This window comes from Erpetoichthys calabaricus, chromosome 2 (assembly GCF_900747795.2).
Source record: "Erpetoichthys calabaricus chromosome 2, fErpCal1.3, whole genome shotgun sequence".
Lineage (NCBI taxonomy): Eukaryota > Metazoa > Chordata > Cladistia > Polypteriformes > Polypteridae > Erpetoichthys > Erpetoichthys calabaricus.
Genome location: NC_041395.2, coordinates 129,090,463 through 129,103,226, shown reverse-complemented (window position 1 = coordinate 129,103,226; position 12,764 = coordinate 129,090,463).

The window sequence follows — 12,764 nt, the reverse complement described above, 5'->3', positions numbered from 1 at the left end:
GCTAACTGTCTTGTCTTCTTTTTTACTCCTCAGTGTAGAGAAACCACTCAGTGTGGGTAACTAACTTCGTCCCTTTTGGTCCCTGAGCCATGCAAGTGAGACCGCCGAGAAGCAGGTGTCATTTCTTGCAGAAGAGCTCCACAGCATAACTACAGTACAGTATAAGTAACAAAGTCATCAGACTAACCTACCCAGAGTGTTACGGTTTGAATGCCATTGTGCATTATTTTTTTAAAGCCTTTAAGTAAACTAGGACAGCTGGGTTGGCGCCCCAAAAATTTGTTGAAGTTATCAGCCTGTCATTCCCTTGGATGTCCACAATATATAAATATATGTGGAGTGTGTGTGTAAGGCACAGTAGTTAACACTGCTCCATCAAAGCTGTAGAAGATGGGGTTTGACTGGGAGTTTAGCCACTGTGCCAAGTTTACAACCTTCCATCCCTCATCCTATACTCTTGTGGGATTTTTCCAAACAATAGTTTACTGCTGCATCACAATGATCAATGTGATTGGTTAAAAGGTGCCTACGACTTGGCTTGGTGTAAGTGATTCGATGAGAGAGTGCAAAAGTGTTCAAAATAGTTGTTTTTTAGCAAACTAGGGGGCTCCGCCCCCTGCTCGCTTCGCTTGCCCACCCCCGGGTTTGGTTTGGATATACAATTTAAAGAGATTGTTACTTTCATGGGAATGGTTACATATGCATTATTTTTACTTTTACTTTAAAACTTTTGTAAAAACAATACTTGTCCTTTATTTTCGGCCCCGGTTGTGGTTACATCTCTTTCTCGCAGGACATATAACGCTGCTCGCGTTGTGAAGGTGGGGGCAGCTGAACACGGGCTAAGGAGATGCCGTCGGATCAGCTGCTGTCTTTCTGCTGCTGGAGAGCTGCGTGTTCTGCTTGTCTCGCTACCCGATCATTTCAAAGCCTGTACAGCTGCTGTCCTTTTGCTACTCTGCCGCTCACGTTGTGAAGGGGGAAAGGGGGGGTTTGGGTGGCTTAACGCACACTAAGTAGAAGCGGTCAGATCATCTTCTGGCTTTCTGCTGCTGGCGAGCTGCATGTTTTGCTTGTCGCTTGTCGTTGTTTTAAGAGCTGGGAGCACATGAAGCGTGTCTGTCAAAAGCAATCCAACAACTGCTAGGTTAGATGTCCGTAGACTTGTTTTAAATGATGTCTCACTGCCTTATCTCGCGTTACGTTATAAAAATAATACTTGTCCTCTATTTCTGGCCCTGGGCATGGTTAAATCTCTTTCTTGCAGGACGTATAACGCTGCTCGCGTTGTGAAGGGGGGGCAGCTGAACACATGCTAAGGAGATGCTGTCAGATCATCTGCTGTCTTTCTGCTGCTGTTGCTGCTGTCGTGCTGCCCATCGATCATTTTAAAGCCTGTACAGCAGCTGTCCCTTTGCCACTTTGCATCTCTGCCACTCGTGTTGTGAAGTGGGGGGGGGGGGGGTTAGAGTGGCTGAACGAAAGCAAAGAAAAGTGATTGGATCATCTGCTGGGTTTCCGCTGCTGGCTAGCTGCGTGTTTTGCTTGTCGTTGTTTTAAGAGCTGGGAGCAAGTTAATGTGTCTTTCGCGGGACTTCAAATTGTTTTCCAAGAAGATCACGTCTTGTCTCCCCAGTCTCCCTTCCAAAGATTTTTTTTTATAATAGAGAGAAATGTTGAGCGGTGATGATGAAAGGTGGAATGCAAAGAGTAGAAAATAAACACAAACTGAAAACAAAACCTGTGGATGACTATACAAGTTCTTCCAAATTCTTCCTGTGTGACAGGCTGCCTTGTATACTTATACACATATTAGATACTAGCGGTCCCCTGTGGCTCTGCCTGCGTTGTAGTGAAACAGGACAAACTATAAAAATCAATAAACAAACAGGTATTGTTAGCTAAGCAGAAGCAAGGTGTGCTCCAAAACGTGGCCAGAGGTAGACTGATTCGAACGAAGGCTGGCGTGTGAGTGAAGAGGGCGTTGCCAGGCTCCCCACTCCTGATATCATGCTTCCCCCTCCCCTCTGCCTGCAGCCTCTGTCTCTTATTAGTGTGAATAAATCGCTCCTGCAAGTGAACTATGATACTTAGTATGATGACAGAAGTCACAAAATCAACTGGAATGTTCAAGCAAATTATAGAAAAAAACCCGATCTAAATCCGTTAAGTAGTTCTCTCATGAAAAGCGGACAGACATACAGAGATGTTGGATTTTATATTTTATATATATACTAGCAAAATACCCGCGCTTCGCAGTGGAGAAGTAGTGTGTTAAAGAGGTTATGAAAAAGTAAAGGAAACATTTTAAAAATAACGTAACATGATTGTCAATGTAATTGTGTTGTCATTGTTAAAAGTGTTGCTGTCATATATATATACATATACACATACACATATTACACAATTTAAACTTACGTTTTACACCGTGCTTTGTTTTCCTTATGAACATGCTTGTATGCTTCACTCGCTCCCTTCTCAATTGTTTAATGAATTTTTTGTTCTTCGCTGTTTGCGGATCCTCCTTCATTTGTCCCTACTGCATTCACAGCCTTTTCACGTTATTGCAATCCGCAGCGGGAGCGTTTCTATAAACTTAATTTAAACTTACGTTTTACACCGTGCTTTGTTTCCCTTATGAACATGCTTGTATGCTTCACTCGCTCCCTTCTCAATTGTTTAATGAATTTTTTGTTCTTCGCTGTTTGCGGCTCCTCCTTCATTTGTCCCTACTGCGTTCACAGTCTTTTCACGTGATTACGTGGGAGGCGTGATGACGTGACACTCAACTCCTCCTCCCACGGCCATCGAGCTGCCGTCCATTACAGTATATTGTGAAAAAAGAGGTTCCAATTATGACCGTTACGCTTTGAATTTCGAAATGAAACCTGCCTAACTTTTGTAAGTAAGCTGTAAGGAATGAGCCTGCCAAATTTCAGCCTTCCACCTACACGGGAAGTTGGAGAATTAGTGATGAGTGAGTCAGTCAGTCAGTGAGTGAGTGAATCAGTTAGTGAGGGCTTTGCCTTTTATTATTATTATATTATATATATATATATATATATATATATATATATATATATATATATATATATATATATATATATATATATATATATATATGAGAGAAAGAGAGAGAGAGAGAGAGAGAGAGAGAGAGAGAGAGAGAGAGAGAGAGAGAGAGAGAGAGAGAGATTATAACACATTTCTCTCCTCACACTCCTAAAAATGCATATAATTACATCAAGGTCTGCTTAGGGAAGTATACACATTGGACCTTGAATAGATCTTAAGTGCAAATTCTGTTTCAACATTCAACTGTCTGATGTCATTAAACTGCTGGGATCAATCAAAATTTCCTCACAATTTAACATTCAATGCTGGTCAGTGTCTGTGTTGGATAATATATGGGTGTTACTACTGTGCTTTTGAGCAGAACCCTCTAAATCCAATTTTGGTTACAGCAAAGATAGGTTTCCAGTGGAATCAGTGACTTTAAGGCAGATAGGTAGCCTGCACAAACATTAGTCACCACTTTTTGTATTTGGAGCCAAACAGTTATAGCCATTTTAACATACTGCACCCCAGTGTTGACATGATTAGTGAGAACTTGGTAGGATGGCATACTTCTTCATCAAGTTCTTAATAATTCACATACCTAACAGTGTAACATTTGAAATGTGTCTTTACCACAGGGCAAAAGGCTGGCATTGCCATGGAGTTCAGCAGCATAGGGTAGTTGGTTATTTTGTCCACCCTTGCTGACATGCCACTCTAGGTAATCTCCTAGTTCACCTATATGGATGAGGTAGCCCTGGTCTCCAAGCCTTTGGTCATTATTAAGTTTCTGCCAGTCGAGCCTCCTAAATTTAAGCTTGGTGGACTTGGTGGACTTCTGATAGGGAGAGGCCTTTAAATCTGAGGAACATCCCTAGAAAGTATTTGGACTATCATACTTAGGATAGCTTCTGTTCAAAATTAAAGGACAAGGCAGGTTTGTCAGATTCCAGGCTGTCAACCCTTTTTAACATACAGTTGGAACTAACATTGAGCAAAACAGGCAAGTTTCATTTCACATGCAGTTTTGCAAAACTGACACTAAAATTAGTTTCACAGGTGATTTCACAATTGCAAAAAGCAAAACTCACCAGAGTTTTTTTTTTTTTGGAATAAAGGTTTCACTTGGGGTGGAAAAGAAGGAATACCTTCACACTTCTGTATTTACCTGTGTTCTTTTCTGCAGTTGTGTTACCGATTTACATGGTTTACACATCAGTAAAATCAATTCTATTTTTGCCTCTTGTTCACATCACTGTGAAGAATAACAGAACATTTTTTTAATGGGACACACTGCCTATTTTCCACACAAAGACACATAAATACACTTTGTTGTGCACATTTCTTTGTTTACTACACAGAAAGTCACCGCTTACAACCCTAGAAATCACTTTATCTTAGTTAAGATTATGCACACTTTCAGTGAGTTTTTTCTTCACTAGAATTCTTTACTTAAATAATAAATGACAATTAAATGCATTAGTTCATGAAAACGCTCTCAGACAGGAAATAAATGTGTTTCTGCTAGTGTGAATGACATAAACTTCTCTGTAAATGAAATACAATTTATTTTATAAATTGTTTGCAAAGTAAAACACTGATTTTTTCTGCAAATTCAGTTTCTCATGAATCGTTTTTCTCATCACTAGGTCGGACCAACTTGTTCCAAATAATAGGAGGCTACTGGTCTCCTGTCATGACTTTTGTCACACTGATACCTGCATAACAACTACTAACACAACAGTATCAATAACCAAACTGTGGCTCATCACTTTCTGTCCACACTGGCACTAGGATGGACTATTAAGAAGCCAGTGTGGGTTACTCTTCTAGCAAATAGGCACCATCAGCACTGTTCACTTCTCACTCTCATGTTTCTGCTGCCCAAATTCATCCTATGAAGCAGAGAACCTGCTACTATATGCGCACAAACAAACACTCTATGTGCATTAGCATATATCAGTCTTTGATGCAGTGCCCTGCAGTAATCACTCTTAATATTTAAATATTGATTTTACTGAAACAAAAAACTAGGTCACAGCAAAAACAAACTAAATTAATACAAAAAAAAAACACTTTTCACTACCTAGGATTACAACATCTCGAAGAAGTGGAGGTTGCTAAATATACAAATGAGGAAAACACTGAAGACCTTCAAAATCAGTGTAAATTTATTATCCTGTAATGGGATAAGAGCATTACAATTGAAAAAAATAAATATATAAGAAAATAATCACTTATATCATTATGTCTACATGCACAAAGTAGCCAGATTAGTGACAAGAAGATGAACCACAGAGCTCAGAGGATGGACCAACAAAGAGGTGAAATGAGATGAAACTTCTCAATTGATCTAGAGGTGTAGTAACTGACAATAAGAACAGCAAAGTCCCAGGGAACTAAGAGAGAATGAATGCAGTATGGCTGCAAAGGTGATTATGCCAGACTATGCAGATGCAGTTACCTGGTGGTGAAGGTCCACTGTGGCAGAGTTGTGGATACAGAAAAGGTACATATACTTTGGGGCAGTGAGGGGTTTAGCGGCTGTGGAAGTGCAGATTGTTAAGCGTTCCACAGTGTTAGCTGCACAAGGACATTGACTAAGAGGACAGTAGCTAGAAAACTGGAGAGGCATCTGCTCTGCTTAACACTGATAAGACAGGAGAGGAGAGGAGAGGATACAGACACAGGCATAGAGGCCTTAATGGCAAAGGACATGGCTGAAAAGGTGGAAAAGAAGTGGAGGCTTAGAGAAGAAGCTGCAAGTCATTGCAGTCCCTCTGTTTCCAGATCTTTTAGATTTTTTCTGCACTTCAGATAGCCAATACCAATCTATATTTTTGTGATTCTTCACACTAAAATAATATTAATGTCTAGCCAATCTGGAGTTATTATGTCACCATATGTAAAAATATTGTAAAATAGACAAAAGTGAACTTTAATGAATAGCTAAATTATTAGTAGTTAGAATAATTATGAAATTTATTTGGGTTTGCTTTGTAATGCATCTTATGATAATAATCACTGGAAAATATTTTATAATATGCGCTTTTTTCTTTTGGCTGATCCCGTTACGGGTTGCCACAGCAGATCATCTTCTTCCATATCTTTTTGTCCTCTGCATCTTGTTCTGTTACACCCATCACCTGCATGTCCTCTCTCACCACATCCATACACCTTCTCTTAGGCCTTCCTCTTGTCCTCTTCCCTGGCAGCTCTATCCTTAGCATCCTTCTCCCAATATACTCAGCATCTCTCCTCTGCACATGTCCAAACCAATGCAATCTCGCCTCTCTGACTTTGTCTCCTAACCGTCCAACATGAGCTGACCCTCTAATGTACTCATTTCTAATCCTGTCCATCCTCATCACACCCAATGCAAATCTTAGCATCTTTAACTCTCCAGCTCTGTCTCCTGCTTTCTGGTCAGTGCCACCGTCTCCAACCCATATAACATAGCTGGTCTCACTACTGTCCTGTAGACCTTCCCTTTCACTCTTGCTGATACCTGTGTCACAAATTACTCCTGACACTCTTCTCCACCCATTCCACCCTGCCTGCACTCTCTTTTTCACCTCTCTTCCACAATCCCCATTACTCTGTACTGTTGATCCCAAGTATTTAAACTCATCCACCTTCGCCAACTCTACTCCTTGCATCCTCACCATTCCACTGACCTCCCTCTCATTTACACACATCTATTCTGTCTTGTTCCTACTGACCTTCATTCCTCTCCTCTCTAGAGCATATCCACTTTGATATATAGAAATTCAACATTGATAGGATCTTTGTTTATGTTAAATATTTTTTACAATTTAATTTCTATTTGTCTATGTGTCTTTCACTATGTTCCATGAATTGTGTGGGTAGTCCTCCCAAGAGGGACTGCAACCTGGCCATTATCATCAAGGCACTGTTCTCAGCCTTGTAGAGATGGAGGAAAACTCACGGTCCCTTGTGGTTCATTGTTTTTGCTGACATTGATAAATTCTTGTGATTATTATTATTGTGCTTTGTGGATTATCTGGATTTCTGTACTTTTTTCTATGTTTTTCAATTTTTCTCTGGGTTTTTGTTTTGGGATGTGTTTGCCATGGGGTTGCCTACTTCTAGAAGTGTAACTCATTCTGTACTTTATGTGCACTTTGAAGTGTTTATGCAGCAGAGTTTTTTTGTGTAAAATAAAACTTTTTATTTCATGAAGAGTCTCTGTCTGCCCTTTCTCTACTATATAATAAAATTATAAGTTCTGTGTGTTCAGTCCATCAGAGCAACACACAGAGAGTCGCCTTCAAAGTTGACAAGTAAAAAACTGGACAGAAAGTAAGAAAGGTGCCTTGTAAATAATGAAAGTGTATGAGACTCAGGTTTTCAGGAACACGCTCAAGAGAGGAGCACCTGTAAAGAGGCATTCACACACACACAAATATGTAGGAAAGGTACTGAAGATACATGTCGGGCAAGAGGTAGAAATCATTTTTAAATACTCTGAGACACGTATTGCAGCTAGTGTTTTTATAAACCAATATTTAATGGATTCTTCTCCTTGTGAGGCTTTTGGTTACTGCTTTCGGGACTTTATGCTGACATTCTCTCCAAGTTCATGACAATGGATAGGACTACAACTAGTAAGAGGATCTGTGCTTTTCACTAATTAAAATAAAGTTATGTATTGTGATGTATTCTTGCTTATCATGATTTTAGAGAGTGGTGATGTGTTGCAAGAATTAAATTGTACTCTGTAGACATGACAATAATAAAACTGCTACTACTACTACTATAACTATAAAGTAAAGGTACAGTGACTAATAAGAAGAATTGCACACTGGTGCAGTGATTGGTGCTACTTCAGGGTTATATTTTCAAACTCCTGCCCAGTCATCGTCTGTGTGGAGTCTGCATGATCATTTGTACAGTATATGTGGGATATATTTTTATTGTCCTCCAAAACTGACAGGTTTATCTAAATTCTCCATTGTAAGCATGTATGGCTATGTGACTGACAATCCTAGTTATTCTTTATGGTTGGCATTACTTCCTGCTGTTCATCAGGTGCTCCTATAAAAAAAACTATAGCCCCTTGTAACTTTGAAGTGGATGGGTTCCATCCATTTAACCAACAATTTTCTAGCCAGTTTATTCTTTTCTATGTCACAAGGTACCAGTGTCTGTTCTCACGGCTGAGGATGAAGTACAAGGGCCCACTCATACACTTCCATACTGACTCATAAGAGGCCAGTTTGGAGTCATCAATTAACCTAAAATACACTTTTTGGGATGCTGGAGAAAATTCTGAGTACCTGGGGAAAAATCCACAGATGTATGGAGAATTGGACAGACTGTACATTCTGAAAGTAGTTGCTGGATTGATATTCTATAAAGACAGACAATGAGTCTCAAGTGTGCACACACACACATACACACGCACACACACAGTGTGTCATGAAATTTACTGCAGCAGTAAAACTCCTTAGTGCCACGCATGAGTAGTTCTGACTCTGCGCACAGCAAAAGCAGTCTGCCTTCCTTTAAAAACTTTTTAATGAAAATGAAATAATTGAATGCCAATTACCCGATATGTCATCAGACAAAGCCGAAAGCCATTTTCCAACATGCTCTTTTTTCCACTTTGTGTAAACAAGTGCTCAGGTGTTTACTCTTTGTGACATTACATCAAATTTTACGAACAATTAACTGATGTTCTCTGAAGAATCCAGGTGGAAATGTACTAATCCTAGGCATGACTGAGCTAAATGGGCAAGAGGGACATGCATACTAAACACAGAGATTAATGTGTGTGACTTTTCAGAAATATGTGCAGTGGGTTTTGTTGTAAAAATAACTAAAGGGCAAGGGTTTGAAACCCTCAATGTGAATACAGAGTGATGAATAAAAAGTAAAAGACTGACAAAGCAGTCAATAAATCATATATATGTTGTAGATTTCTGAACAGATTTGTTCACCCATCCTACTTTTTGGCCTCACATATTCTGTCATAAAGTCATGGAGGAGATATAGCTTATAATGGCAACAGAGAAGGCGAGGCATGAACAAATCAATGGCAGGATGCCTCTCTGTCGTGGAGCATATTCATGTACACAGCTGCACTCATTCCATATTGGGCCAATTTAGGGAGACCAGCTAACCTAACCTGTTAGTGTTTGGGATGTGGGAAGTAGCAGAAGAAAAACCCACAGAGTTACAAAGAAGTGGAGATGCCACACAGACAGTGCCCAGTTGGAAGATCAAACCCTAACCCAGATATGAAGTGGCAGCACTAGCCACTGTGCTTTTTTTTAATCTATTTGCAGTTAATGTATTTGGATCCACAACTCATTTTTTAAAAATCTATTCATTTTGTTTTATATTGAGCGCTTACTGTGTCAATCTTAGTCCATTTTACAAACCTGCTTCTGCCACTGTTCAGTTGAATTAAATGTTTTTTCCTGGTATACTGCTTCTCCACTATAAACATTTAAACAAGCAGGGTCTATCCTGGATGCATCAGGCATAAAGCAGGAATTGACACCATGTCAGCTCATCACAGGAGAAACTACCTGAGAACTGGACTGCTGGCTTTGGGAGTTTATAAAGTAACCTGTCAGAACACAAGCAAAACATAGAAAGTTAGTACAGAAGGCATCTTACCTGGGAGCTGAACCATCATTCAAATGCTTTGAGGTTGGAACACTCTCTGCTGGTGAATAACATGTAAATGAAAGTGAAATTGACAAAATAAATTCAATAAAACATGGACGATAGTGGGGGTCCTTGGCTCAGGGCATCACAAAAGAGGCAAAATATGGTGTCGTTATTAACAGAAATAGCCCAAGGGAGGGATATGCTAAAGAAAAAAATTGACGTAAAAGATTAACAGAAAGTTACCTAAAATCCTACTACTGTCTGGGCTTTATGTGAGTTGGTTCTTCCTTCTTTCCACTATAGTACTACACCCAAAGCACTCACTTTTCTTGCCTTGTGTCTCTCGTTTACAGTATGCTTCTTTCTCTCGTTAGACATCTTTCTCTGTTCCTTCTGCCGATTAAACATTTTCTCCACACTCTCCACTTGAGTCTGCATTCAAAGGACCATTAACTGTGAGGCAGCTTTAGTCTAACTGGCCAATCTCCAAATTCATTTCCGTGCTTTGGGATGGTGCAGCTCTTGCTCTAGGGACATCAGGCTAGAGCTAACTAACATGCCAATACATCTGAACCTTCAGTTTCCCCTTAAACAGCTAAGCCATCCCTAGGCAGCTTCCCAGCTGCCTGCTCCAGTAGAGGGAGAGCACATCCAAATGCAATTCCATCTGGGCTGTGTGTCCCACCAGCAGCTAGGAGGTGTTACCAAAGCTTTCCTCAGTGGCCTCACTCATTGTTTTGTCAGACGGCCAGATATTTCTGGTTATTGTTAGCATCCAGAGATAGCATTGGATGCTTATGCCAACAGTGCAAATCTCCTTCTCTCAAGCTTGCAACACTGCTTAATGCTCTTCCAAGGCACGCAAGCACATATTCAGAGCATACAGCCACTTCCCCATTGCCACACACAAAACGTTTTCCCACTGTGAGCATAGCTCTCTCATTTACCTGTATTTAAATTGAGTTTAAATGTGCACACATACATTTTTAAAACATTCAACTTAAGATTTAGGAAATCATGTCATCACAAATTGTGTAGTCTATGGAGAGCTTTCACTGGTCAAATGATGATGACCATTCTGAGTGAATGCTAGTCTGGTGTGTGTATAGTTTCTCACTCTCCTAGTGGTGGGGCTGACTCCTTAACTAAATTACAGCTCACAAATTCATCTTCACTTTTTGAAAAGATCCCAGTTCTTCAGACTTTTATTTAAACAATGAAACTTGGCATCTTCAGATCACTGGATTGTGTGCTTTAAACCATATTAGTACTTTAATTAAAAAAAAAGATGTACAGTGCATTTTGTTTATAAAATTGAGGTGATTTTTTCAGTCCTGTGAATTTTAACACATTAATACAGACACACTAGGTTTGTGGAGTTTGCACATTCTCCTTGTGTTTGCAAGGGTTATTTTTCCACATTAGGTTCATTGGTAAAATAAATTTGGCCCCATGTCCATATTCTCTGTGATGGATTGATGCCTGATCCTGTTTTTTAACCACCCTGTGCACAGTACTACTGGAACAGATCCTGACTGATGGGACTTTAAATTGGATTAAGTAGATTTGAGAATATTTGTATCATATTGTGCCCCTAACAGGGAAATTCACAAACCCAAACAGATTCAGCAGAGTCTGGATGTGGAGCTGTGAGGCTGCATCACTAACCACTATGACTTTCAGTTATGGCAAAAGTTTGATAGCATATCCATCCTTGCATGATTCACAATGTGTGATTTTAAGTGTCTTTGAATAAAAACATCATTTAACTAAAATTAAATTACATCTTTGTATAGGATACGCTACCGTGGCTGTTTGTTTTTCTCTCTAGGATTTTAAATCACCTGTAGCTCACAAACTGTTTGAACTATTGACCTGAAATTTGGCACACATATACTACATGACGTCTACTATGCGCTTTCGGGGTGATGATTGATCTCCAAGGTTATTCCTCTTTTTATTTTTATTTTATTTTATTGTAGAATCAACTCTCGGCAGTGGCCAGCAGGGCGGCCGTGCAGTGCATGCGTACTGGTGCCGTTCTCATTCCCTACCACCTTTGTGGGCAATTCCCCTACCTTTTCATATTTAAAATCATTCTTGAGGCAGATTGAAGACTTAAGTGCCAACTTAAGTGAAAGACTAAAGAAAAATATACAAAGGAATTGCAAGACAAACACTGACTTAATCAGTTTTAACACGAAAAGATGCCAACGAAAGAGAGAAAAGAAGAGCTGCTCAGGAAGCAGCAAGTGCATCAACCTCTGAGCAGACGAATGCTAAACGTACAGAGAAAGAGGATGAAAACTAGGAATGCTCAAGTCAAGTGTATTCACTACACATTATTGTGCAGTGTGCCATTACTGGTGTAAAATAAATAAGCATGCTGCTATGGTGTTTCACTTTACTGTGCTGCAATTGGGTGCCTAATTCAAGCGTTGAATAAGATTCTACCTGAAATGACACATGTTCGTCTTGTCCTCTGGTGAGATTTTTCAATTTATTGATCTCATAGCCCTAAAATACTCTATTTTAGTACATGATTAGACTCAGCAAGCTTGAAAATTTTGTTCTTTTGATATCCCTGTAAAATGACCAGCATTTGATCCTGGCTATTTATGACCAAAACAGAGAAGGTTTGTTTTCACATACAATTACTGAAGTTGCCTCTGACATCCATTTTACATATGATTTCACAATTGTGACACTCAAAACTCACGTAGGGTCTAAAGTTTTTTGGGACAACAAGTAAGGAATAGTGCTCCCTAAGGATTATTTTGCAGTTGAAACTTTTGTATTAGGCCTCCCTCCAATGCTGCTGGTACCTCCCTGATCTTTCACAGCTCCTTCTATGTGGTTCCATGTGTTTTCATGTGCCTTGCACACTGCCTGCCAGTACATTCATGCTACTGGTTCCTTCTCACGCAGCTCATTTGGGGGTCAGAGGTAACAACAGTGACACTCATGTTCTCCAACTCCATAAGCTGATCCTTTTGAAGACTCGTCAGTAGCCATGCACCCAGGCCAATGGATTTTAGCAGCAGACAAGTATCTCCAAAGTGCTT